This window comes from Pseudophryne corroboree, chromosome 2 (assembly GCF_028390025.1).
Source record: "Pseudophryne corroboree isolate aPseCor3 chromosome 2, aPseCor3.hap2, whole genome shotgun sequence".
Lineage (NCBI taxonomy): Eukaryota > Metazoa > Chordata > Amphibia > Anura > Myobatrachidae > Pseudophryne > Pseudophryne corroboree.
This window is the reverse complement of record NC_086445.1, coordinates 151,713,641-151,724,948: the sequence shown is the minus strand read 5'-3', so window position 1 is coordinate 151,724,948 and position 11,308 is coordinate 151,713,641.

Sequence of the window (11,308 nt, the reverse complement as noted above, 5' to 3'; positions counted from 1 at the left end):
TTGTATTGTTATTATGCTGGAAGATGAAATTTCTCTTGGTCTTCGGCTTTCCTAAATATTTTTTTTCCCAAAATACCTTATAGTTCAGGTTATTTATTATAAAAAGAAGGATACTCTGATACTGGAGGAGGATAAGATACAAATATTTTACTTCAGATGAACTATGTCTATGACACTGTACTGTTATTAGACCTACCCTTACTCACCCATATAGGGAGAGCTAATGTGTAGCTGGGAGAGGTCAAAGTGATTGTCACAGCTAATGTACCATTAGGTAACACCTTAGAACCTTAATAAAGGTTTTAGGGGTCTATGTACTAGCCTTGGACAGAGAGATAAAGTGGACGGAGATTCAAACTACCAGCCAGCTAGTACTAACTGCCATGTTACAGGTTGTGTTTGAAAAATGGCAGGACCTGGTTGGTTAAAAACTTTGGGGTACATTTACTAAGCAGTGATAAGAGCGGAGAAGTGAGACAGTGGAGAAGTTGTCCATGGCAACCAATCAGCACTGAAGTAACATCTATAATTTGCATACTATAAAATGATACAGAGCTGCTGATTGGTTGATGGGGAAATTTCTCCACTGGCTCACTTCTCCGCTCTTATCACTGCTTAGTAAATGTTCCCCTTAATCTCTGTCCACTTTATCTCTCTCCAAGGCTTTGTATATAGAAGTTCAAAGCCTTGGAGAGAGATAAAGTGGGCAGAGATAAAATACCAGGCAACCAGCTCCTGACTGTCATCTCTCCAACACATCCTGTAACATGGCAGCTAGGAGCTGATTGGCTGGTTCTTTATCTCCATCCACTTTTTCTCTCTCCACCGCTTAGTACATAGAAGTTAACCCTTTATTCAATAATGGAAGATATCCCTTTAGGTTCAAATAACATTTATGATATCTCAATTTATAAGTAGTATTACAATTACAAAACAATTTATGTCATGAACAAATGTAATATTATATAACATAATATATAATATATAAAATATTTTCACTATTTACAAACAGTGAATTGATAATATATAAGAAATTAAAATGTAAAAAATACAGCATTAGGCAAATAAAATCAGGCATGTTATAAAATAAAAGGCTAACGCTCCTCACCTCTGTGGGGAGAATTCAAGTGTTTTGCTCACTGGCAGCCACTAGATCGTGTTGCTCCATTTGGCTGCACACAGCCACCGGCGCTGATATTACTGTTATGTTGTTCCGTCATTTTGACGGGCAGGGAACTAGTAAAAACATAATAAACAAAAAAAAAAATCATAAAATTAATAAAATATTTACCTTGTAGGAGTAGACTGGATGCATTTCCCGGCCCCTGGCCACTTCCTCAAGCAGTAAGCCCCCAGTGCCATAAGGAGGTCAGTGCAGCTGAGGCCCCCACACAAGGTGGAGTGTCCTTGGGACGGCACCCTCACTGCCCCTGCACCTGGCTGTACAGCCACTCCTGGCGCCCGTAGAACACTCGGAGCAGTGGAGTAGTGTCCCCACGATGTTGGACACGCCTATCCACCTCAACAGGCACAGCCTTTTAACGGTATGCGCTCAGGGGAGTGGATGGTGGCTACACAGGGCACAATGCCACCCAGATACAGGACTGGCAGCCCCAGAGCATGGATCTGCCACCACCACCACCACCATGCATCACAGTGGGTATGCTGTTCTTTGAATCAGTATTTTTTGCTAAATTCATTTCTGCCATGCACCCTTCAGACACTATCCTGGCAGCACTATCCTAAATCAGGAGAAACAATATTCTCCAGACAGAACCTGAGTATTAAAACTCACTAGGGGCAAACATGAACGCTAGGTCTCACCAGACGCGGGTATCACCAAATGTCATAATTTGTGTTATAAATTAACATGTTTGAATAAATACCTGGACTTGTTATCTATAGTGAAGCAATCTGATCACACTGAATGGAGTGAAACCAGGGGCTTAACATAATAAAATTGAGAATTTGAAGAAAGGGAAGTTACAGTGTTATCACTTTGGGTAAGGAGAGATCTACTGTATAAGCATTTGGTAGGAGGCTGGAGTTTTTCTTTAAACTGTAATGTTTGACATACTGTACTCAATAGAAACTTTACCATTTTTATTTTTGCATTTTGTTTTCATTTCTAAATCCAATACAGAGATAATTTCTCACCCTGAAATAATAACTAATGACTAGTGTTCGAGATGCTTGAAGTTAGAGTATTAGCAAAACATTTTTTTAATTAGAAATATTAAAATCAGTGTGATTAAAATACTATTCATGCCCAGTGAGCAGTTGGGAATGGAAGCAATTTCTCTGTGTAGCAAGATAGCAAACATTTAGTAACTCATGATTTTAGCTGACGTTTTTTATGGAATGCTATGGCTTGTAATTAATTTCTCCTGCTAGCTATAATGCTGCCATGTAAGGGGGAAAGAATCGGTGAGGACCTGTAGGGCTGAAAGCAGTTACCAGTGAGTTGTCTTTTATTCAGAAACACAATCTAGAATAATTTTCTAGGCAGCCAGAGAAAATATGTCCTATGGAAATAGAAATGTATGTAAAGGACAGAATATGAATCACAGAGCTCAGTCCACAGGCAGCGGGAGGTAACTGTAAGCACCTGCTGCTTAATCAAATTCTCTGCCTGAAGAGTGAAAATTAGACTGCACTTTGGGGATTATACACATTCGCTGCTGTATAACAGAAATATTACTTTTCACCAGGTATGCTGTTTATAGTAGCCATAACTCCATCTAATATCGCTTCTTGTTGTTGCATAACTCAGTATATTGAAATATACATTGTTATTTTATTACTGGTATTATTAATACAATCATGTTCAAACTAGAGATGAGCGGGTTCGGTTTCTCGGAAACCGAACCCCCCCAAACTTCACCCTTTTTACACGGGTCCGAGGCAGGTTCGAACCTTCCCGCCTTGCTCGGCTAACGCGAGCGCGCCCGAACGTCATCATCCCACTGTCGGATTCTCGCGAGATTCGGATTCTATATAAGCAGCCGCGCGTCGCCGCCATTTTCACTCGTGCATTGGAGATGATAGGGAGAGGACGTGGCTGGCGTCCTCTCCGTTTATTGTTGAACTTGATTGCTTTATTGCTTAATTGTGGGGAGGACTGGGGAGCAGCTGTTAGGAGGAGTACAGTGCAGAGTTTTGCTGATAAGTGACCACCAGTTTTTATCCGTTCTCTGCCTGAAAAAAACGCTCCATACCATATCTGTGCTCAGTGTGCTGCATAATATATCTGTGCTCACACTGCTTAATTGTGGGGACTGGGGAGCAGCTTTATTATATAGCAGGAGTACAGTGCAGAGTTTTGCTGACAGTGACCACCAGTATACGTTGTCTGCCTGAAAAACACTCCATATCTGTGCTCAGTGTGCTGCTTTATTGTGGGGACTGGGGACCACCAGTATAATTAATATTATACTAGGTGCTTCATCGCGCCCTACGGGCGCTCTTCAACCCTTGCATGCCTTTCTCGGGTTCAATATTTGTATTATATGGAGTATTACCTGCATTCCTTTGTTAGTGGTTAAATATTGCACAATGAAAGGGCGTGCGTTGGTGAAGGAGGCGCACGGCGTGAACAGCACCTGCAGGGCATGATGTACAGAATGTAGCGGGTGCGGGGGGGACTGTGGATGGGGGAGGGTGTCTGTAGATGCTGCAGGTGGAGGAGGGGGCGGATGCGTGGGGGTGCCCGGATGGGGAAGGGTCGGGAGGTGCTACGGATGGGGGAGGGGCAGAGGAGTGGGGGCTGCAGATGGGGGAGGGGTCCAGAGGCACTTCAGGTGGGGGAGGGGCAGGGGTGCCATGGGTGGGAGAGGGGCAGGTGCGGGGATGTTGAGGATGGGTGAAGGGTTCCAGAGGTGCTGTGGGATGGGAAGGGGCGGGGGTGGGGTAGGGGGTCTGGAGGCACCATGGGTGGGGGAGGAGCAGGTACAGGTGGTGCGGCAGATGGGGAAGGGGGTCTTGAAGCGCTGCAGGTGGTGGAGGGGCAGGTGTAGGGGTGCCGTGGGTGGGGGAGGAGTGGGGGGTGGAACCACGGATTGAGGAGTGTGTCTGCAGATGCTGTGGGTGGAGGGGGAGACATATATGGGGGGTGGATGGTGGAGGGGGCCTGGAGGTGCTGTGGGTGGTGGAGGGGCGGGGGAGTGAGAGCCGTGGGTGGTGGAGGGGGTCTGGAGGCACTGCGTATGGAAGAGGGGTGGGGTGCCGCATGTGGTGGAGGGGAAGGTGCGGAGGTGTGGTGCATTGGGGAGGGGTCTGGAGGCGCTGCGGGGACTGTACCTGCCAAAAAGGTAGTTGGAGGGTATGCAGTAACAGGGCCAGGACAGGGGTGACAGGGCCAGGACAGGGGTGACAGGGCCAGGACAGGGGTGACAGGGTCAGAACAGGGGTGACGGGGCCAGGACAGGGGTGATGGGGCCAGTACAGGGGTGATGGGGCCAGGACAGGGGCAACGGGGCCAGGACAGAAATGACAGGGACAGGATAGGGGTGACATCGCCAGGGTAGGGGCGGCAGGACCAGGACAGGGGTGACAGGGCCATTATAGGGTTGACAGGGCAAGCACAGGGGTGACAGGGCCAGGATAGGGGTAACAGGGCCAGCATAAGGGTGACAGGGCCAGGATAAGGGTGAAATGGCCAGGATAAGGGCCAGGATAAGGGTGAAATGGCCAGGATACGGGTGAAAGGGCCAGGATAAGGGTGACAGGGCAAGGCCAGGGGTGACAGGGCAAGGCCAGGGGTGACAGGGACATGACAGAGCACAGGGCACGGGAGAGATTGGTATTAGGGACAGAACAGTGGTGACAGACAGATGTGTCTTACCGGAGTCACTGCTGCTGGCTGCTGCTGTTCCACTCCAACCTGTTGGGATCTGCTGCTGGTGGAGACTTGGCATGGCTGACTCTCTCAGGCTGGAGTCCTGCTTCCTCTGCCCGTCCGCATCCCTCCCCCCCTCCTCAGTCACACACCGCAGACCTCACACAGCTGCCAGGCACTGTGGTAAGGGGAGACTGGGAGTGACTGGTTAGTCCCCGGGAGATGCTGCGGCTGGAGGGAGGAGGGGATCATATTGCAAGCACGCGGCGCGGACCTCGCGGCTGCCAGGCTCTGTGGTAAGGGGAGACTGGGAGTGACTGGTTAGCCCCCAGGAGACGCTGCGGCTGGAGGGAGGAGGGGGTCGTGGCTTGCACGCGGCGCGGGCCTCGCGGCTGCCGGGCACTGTAGAATGGGGAGACTGGGAGTTACTGGTTAGCTCCCAGGAGATGCTGCGGCTGGAGGGAGGGGGTCGGAGCCTGCAATCAGCGCGGACTTCTGCAGCGCTACCCGCCGGCTAAAGTGTGTGAAGGAGCTGGGCGCACCTCACTGCGGGTGGCAGCGCTGCAGCTAGCGGTGGGGTTGCCGGGGCTGGAGATAACAGAGGCACTATGGAACCTGCACAGCGGCAGGTGCCCCACAAAACTGCAGCTAAGAAGCGTGGAGTGTGCCAGAAAGTGACGCTCCTCCGCGCCAGAGAGCCCCTGCTGAGTTTGCTGATGTGGGGGGTCAAGCACACAGTGAGCCGGTGGCCGTCTGTCTGTACGGCATACCCCCTCACACAACCCCATACCTCCCCACTGTCCCGATTTTCGCGGGACAGTCTAATTTTTTTGGGTCTGTCCCGCTGTCCCACCCGTGGCCCGCAGTGTCCCGCGGTGAAGGGGGGTCAGTTGGGAAGCTCCTGAACTCGCTGTTCTGCTTAGCAGAACAGCGGTGAATAGATGCACATAGCGTCTATTTAGTGGAGACAGGAGGAGAGGGGGCATCTGGGGGTACGGATTAAGCGGGGGTTCTGGCAGCAGAGCCGGATTAAGGGGGGAGGGCCAGGGGGTACGTACCGTGGGCCCCACAGTTTTAGGGGCCACCCTGGCTGGAGTGGCTCTGTCCCAGCTCTTAAGCTCCCCGTCCTGCCAGTAACAGCAGCAGCATTGTGCTACAGCCAGCGCACGCTGCTGCGTGTTGGCAGGTCTGTGGTGTTGCAGGGAGGCAGCAGCCTCCCTGCTTTCTTCTGCCTGTGCGGGTGTGTAGGGGGGAGCGACAACCCCCTCTGGATTTACCCCTAGCTGAGGGGCCAAAATCCCATGAAAAAAAAAATCTCCGGAATTTGCATAAGGGGGCGTGGCCACGCAGCGCGATTAGGCCACGCCCCCAAACCCACAGCAGGCACAGCAATGAGATAGGGACCCCTGTCTCAAGTGCCCTGGGCCCCCGGACTCATAATCCGCCCCTGGGGGCATGCCAGCAGCTCACAGAGCGCTGGGCATGCCCCCTCACTGACGAAAATGGGGGCCCTCCGGTGAAGCCACGCCCCTTTCGTTGGCCACGCCCCCTTTTCGCCGCATGTGTGTCCCTCCTGCCTGAAGAAAGCTGGTAGGTATGCACCCCTGCCAGTGCCATGCCCATACCATCTGCTTCTGCTCCTAGTCTCCTATAGATTTGCCCAGATCTGTGACTCATTTGATTAACTCCGCCCAGTGTTGTGACTCCGTCCAGCGTTAGCAAATGAGTCACAAAGTCACAGATCAGGGCTATTATATAGGAGATAGGAGGAGTACAGTGCAGAGTTTTGCTGACCAGTACGGTACGGTACGGTACGGAAGGCCACTGCTGTACCTACCTCTGTGTCGTCATTCATTAAGTATACTATCCATCTACATTCTATACCTGTGGTGCATTTTAGTTTTGCAGTTTGCTGACACAGTGACCACCAGTATACTATATATAGCAGTACGGTAGGCCACTGCTGTACCTACCTCTGTGTCGTCATCCATTAAGTATACTATCCATCTACATTCTATACCTGTGGTGCATTTTAGTTTTGCAGTTTGCTGACACAGTGACCACCAGTATACTATATATAGCAGTACGGTAGGCCACTGCTGTACCTACCTCTGTGTCGTCATTCATTAAGTATACTATCCATCTACATTCTATACCTGTGGTGCATTTTAGTTTTGCAGTTTGCTGACACAGTGACCACCAGTATACTATATATAGCAGTACGGTAGGCCACTGCTGTACCTACCTCTGTGTCATCATTCATTAAGTATACTATCCATCTACATTCTATACCTGTGGTGCATTTTAGTTTTGCAGTTTGCTGACACAGTGACCACCAGTATACTATATATAGCAGTACGGTAGGCCATTGCTGTACCTACCTCTGTGTCGTCATCCATTAAGTATACTATCCATCTACATTCTATACCTGTGGTGCATTTTAGTTTTGCAGTTTGCTGACACAGTGACCACCAGTATACTATATATAGCAGTACGGTAGGCCACTGCTGTACCTACCTCTGTGTTGTCATTCATTAAGTATACTATCCATCTACATTCTATACCTGTGGTGCGTTTTAGTTTTGCAGTTTGCGGACACAGTGACCACCAGTATACTATATATAGCAGTACGGTAGGCCACTGCTGTATCTACCTCTGTGTCGTCATTCATTAAGTATACTATCCATCTACATTCTATACCTGTGGTGCATTTTAGTTTTGCAGTTTGCTGACACAGTGACCACCAGTATAATATATATAGCAGTACGGTAGGCCACTGCTGTACCTACCTCTGTGTTGTCATTCATTAAGTATACAATCCATCTACATTCTATACCTGTGGTGCATTTTAGTTTTGCAGTTTGCTGACACAGTGACCACCAGTATACTATATATATAGCAGTACGGTAGGCCACTGCTGTACCTACCTCTGTGTCGTCATTCATTAAGTATACTATCTATCTACATTCTATACCTGTGGTGCATTTTAGTTTTGCAGTTTGCTGACACAGTGTCCACCAGTATACTATATATAGCAGTACGGTAGGCCACTGCTGTACCTACCTCTGTGTCGTCATTCATTAAGTATACTATCCATCTACATTCTATACCTGTGGTGCATTTTAGTTTTGCAGTTTGCTGACACAGTGACCACCAGTATACTATATATAGCAGTACGGTAGGCCACTGCTGTACCTACCTCTGTGTCGTCATTCATTAAGTATACTATCCATCTACATTCTATACCTGTGGTGCATTTTAGTTTTGCAGTTTGCTGACACAGTGACCACCAGTATACTAAATATATCAGTACGGTAGGCCACTGCTGTACCTACCTCTGTGTCGTCATTCATTAAGTATACTATCCATCTACATTCTATACCTGTGGTGCATTTTAGTTTTGCAGTTTGCTGACACAGTGACCACCAGTATAATATATATAGCAGTACGGTAGGCCACTGCTGTACCTACCTCTGTGTCGTCATTCATTAAGTATACAATCCATCTACATTCTATACCTGTGGTGCATTTTAGTTTTGCAGTTTGCTGACACAGTGACCACCAGTATACTATATATATAGCAGTACGGTAGGCCACTGCTGTACCTACCTCTGTGTCGTCATTCATTAAGTATACTATCTATCTACATTCTATACCTGTGGTGCATTTTAGTTTTGCAGTTTGCTGACACAGTGTCCACCAGTATACTATATATAGCAGTACGGTAGGCCACTGCTGTACCTACCTCTGTGTCGTCATTCATTAAGTATACTATCCATCTACATTCTATACCTGTGGTGCATTTTAGTTTTGCAGTTTGCTGACACAGTGACCACCAGTATACTATATATAGCAGTACGGTAGGCCACTGCTGTACCTACCTCTGTGTCGTCATTCATTAAGTATACTATCCATCTACATTCTATACCTGTGGTGCATTTTAGTTTTGCAGTTTGCTGACACAGTGACCACCAGTATACTATATATAGCAGTACGGTAGGCCACTGCTGTACCTACCTCTGTGTCGTCATCCATTAAGTATACTATCTATCTACATTCTATACCTGTGGTGCATTTTAGTTTTGCAGTTTGCTGACACAGTGACCACCAGTATACTATATATAGCAGTACGGTAGGCCACTGCTGTACCTACCTCTGTGTCGTCATTCATTAAGTATACTATCCATCTACATTCTATACCTGTGGTGCATTTTAGTTTTGCAGTTTGCTGACACAGTGACCACCAGTATACTATATATAGCAGTACGGTAGGCCACTGCTGTACCTACCTCTGTGTCGTCATTCATTAAGTATACTATCCATCTAGATTCTATACCTGTGGTGCATTTTAGTTTTGCAGTTTGCTGACACAGTGACCACCAGTATACTATATATAGCAGTACGGTAGGCCACTGCTGTACCTACCTCTGTGTCATCATTCATTAAGTATACACTCCATCTACATTCTATACCTGTGGTGCATTTTAGTTTTGCAGTTTGCTGACACAGTGACCACCAGTATACTATATATATAGCAGTACGGTAGGCCACTGCTGTACCTACCTCTGTGTCGTCATTCATTAAGTATACTATCTATCTACATTCTATACCTGTGGTGCATTTTAGTTTTTCAGTTTGCTGACACAGTGACCACCAGTATACTATATATAGCAGTACGGTAGGCCACTGCTGTACCTACCTCTGTGTCGTCATTCATTAAGTATACTATCCATCTACATTCTATACCTGTGGTGCATTTTAGTTTTGCAGTTTGCTGACACAGTGACCACCAGTATACTATATATAGCAGTACGGTAGGCCACTGCTGTACCTACCTCTGTGTCGTCATCCATTAAGTATACTATCCATCTACATTCTATACCTGTGGTGCATTTTAGTTTTGCAGTTTGCTGACACAGTGACCACCAGTATACTATATATAGCAGTACGGTAGGCCACTGCTGTACCTACCTCTGTGTCGTCATTCATTAAGTATACAATCCATCTACATTCTATACCTGTGGTGCATTTTAGTTTTGCAGTTTGCTGACACAGTGACCACCAGTATACTATATATATAGCAGTACGGTAGGCCACTGCTGTACCTACCTCTGTGTCGTCATTCATTAAGTATACTATCTATCTACATTCTATACCTGTGGTGCATTTTAGTTTTGCAGTTTGCTGACACAGTGACCACCAGTATACTATATATATCAGTACGGTAGGCCACTGCTGTACCTACCTCTGTGTCGTCATTCATTAAGTATACTATCCATCTACATTCTATACCTGTGGTGCATTTTAGTTTTGCAGTTTGCTGACACAGTGACCACCAGTATACTATATATAGCAGTACGGTAGGCCACTGCTGTACCTACCTCTGTGTCATCATTCATTAAGTATACTATCCATTTAGATTCTATACCTGTGGTGCATTTTAGTTTTGCAGTTTGCTGACACAGTGACCACCAGTATACTATATATAGCAGTACGGTAGGCCACTGCTGTACCTACCTCTGTGTCGTCATCCATTAAGTATACTATCCATCTACATTCTATACCTGTGGTGCATTTTAGTTTTGCAGTTTGCTGACACAGTGACCACCAGTATACTATATATAGCAGTACGGTAGGCCACTGCTGTACCTACCTCTGTGTCATCATTCATTAAGTATACTATCCATCTACATTCTATACCTGTGGTGCATTTTAGTTTTGCAGTTTGCTGACACAGTGACCACCAGTATACTATATATAGCAGTACGGTAGGCCACTGCTGTACCTACCTCTGTGTCATCATTCATTAAGTATACTATCCATCTACATTCTATACCTGTGGTGCATTTTAGTTTTGCAGTTTGCTGACACAGTGACCACCAGTATACTATATATAGCAGTACGGTAGGCCATTGCTGTACCTACCTCTGTGTCGTCATCCATTAAGTATACTATCCATCTACATTCTATACCTGTGGTGCATTTTAGTTTTGCAGTTTGCTGACACAGTGACCACCAGTATACTATATATAGCAGTACGGTAGGCCACTGCTGTACCTACCTCTGTGTCGTCATTCATTAAGTATACTATCCATCTACATTCTATACCTGTGGTGCGTTTTAGTTTTGCAGTTTGCGGACACAGTGACCACCAGTATACTATATATAGCAGTACGGTAGGCCACTGCTGTATCTACCTCTGTGTCGTCATTCATTAAGTATACTATCCATCTACATTCTATACCTGTGGTGCATTTTAGTTTTGCAGTTTGCTGACACAGTGACCACCAGTATAATATATATAGCAGTACGGTAGGCCACTGCTGTACCTACCTCTGTGTCGTCATTCATTAAGTATACAATCCATCTACATTCTATACCTGTGGTGCATTTTAGTTTTTCAGTTTGCTGACACAGTGACCACCAGTATACTATATATAGCAGTACGGTAGGCCACTGCTGTACCTACCT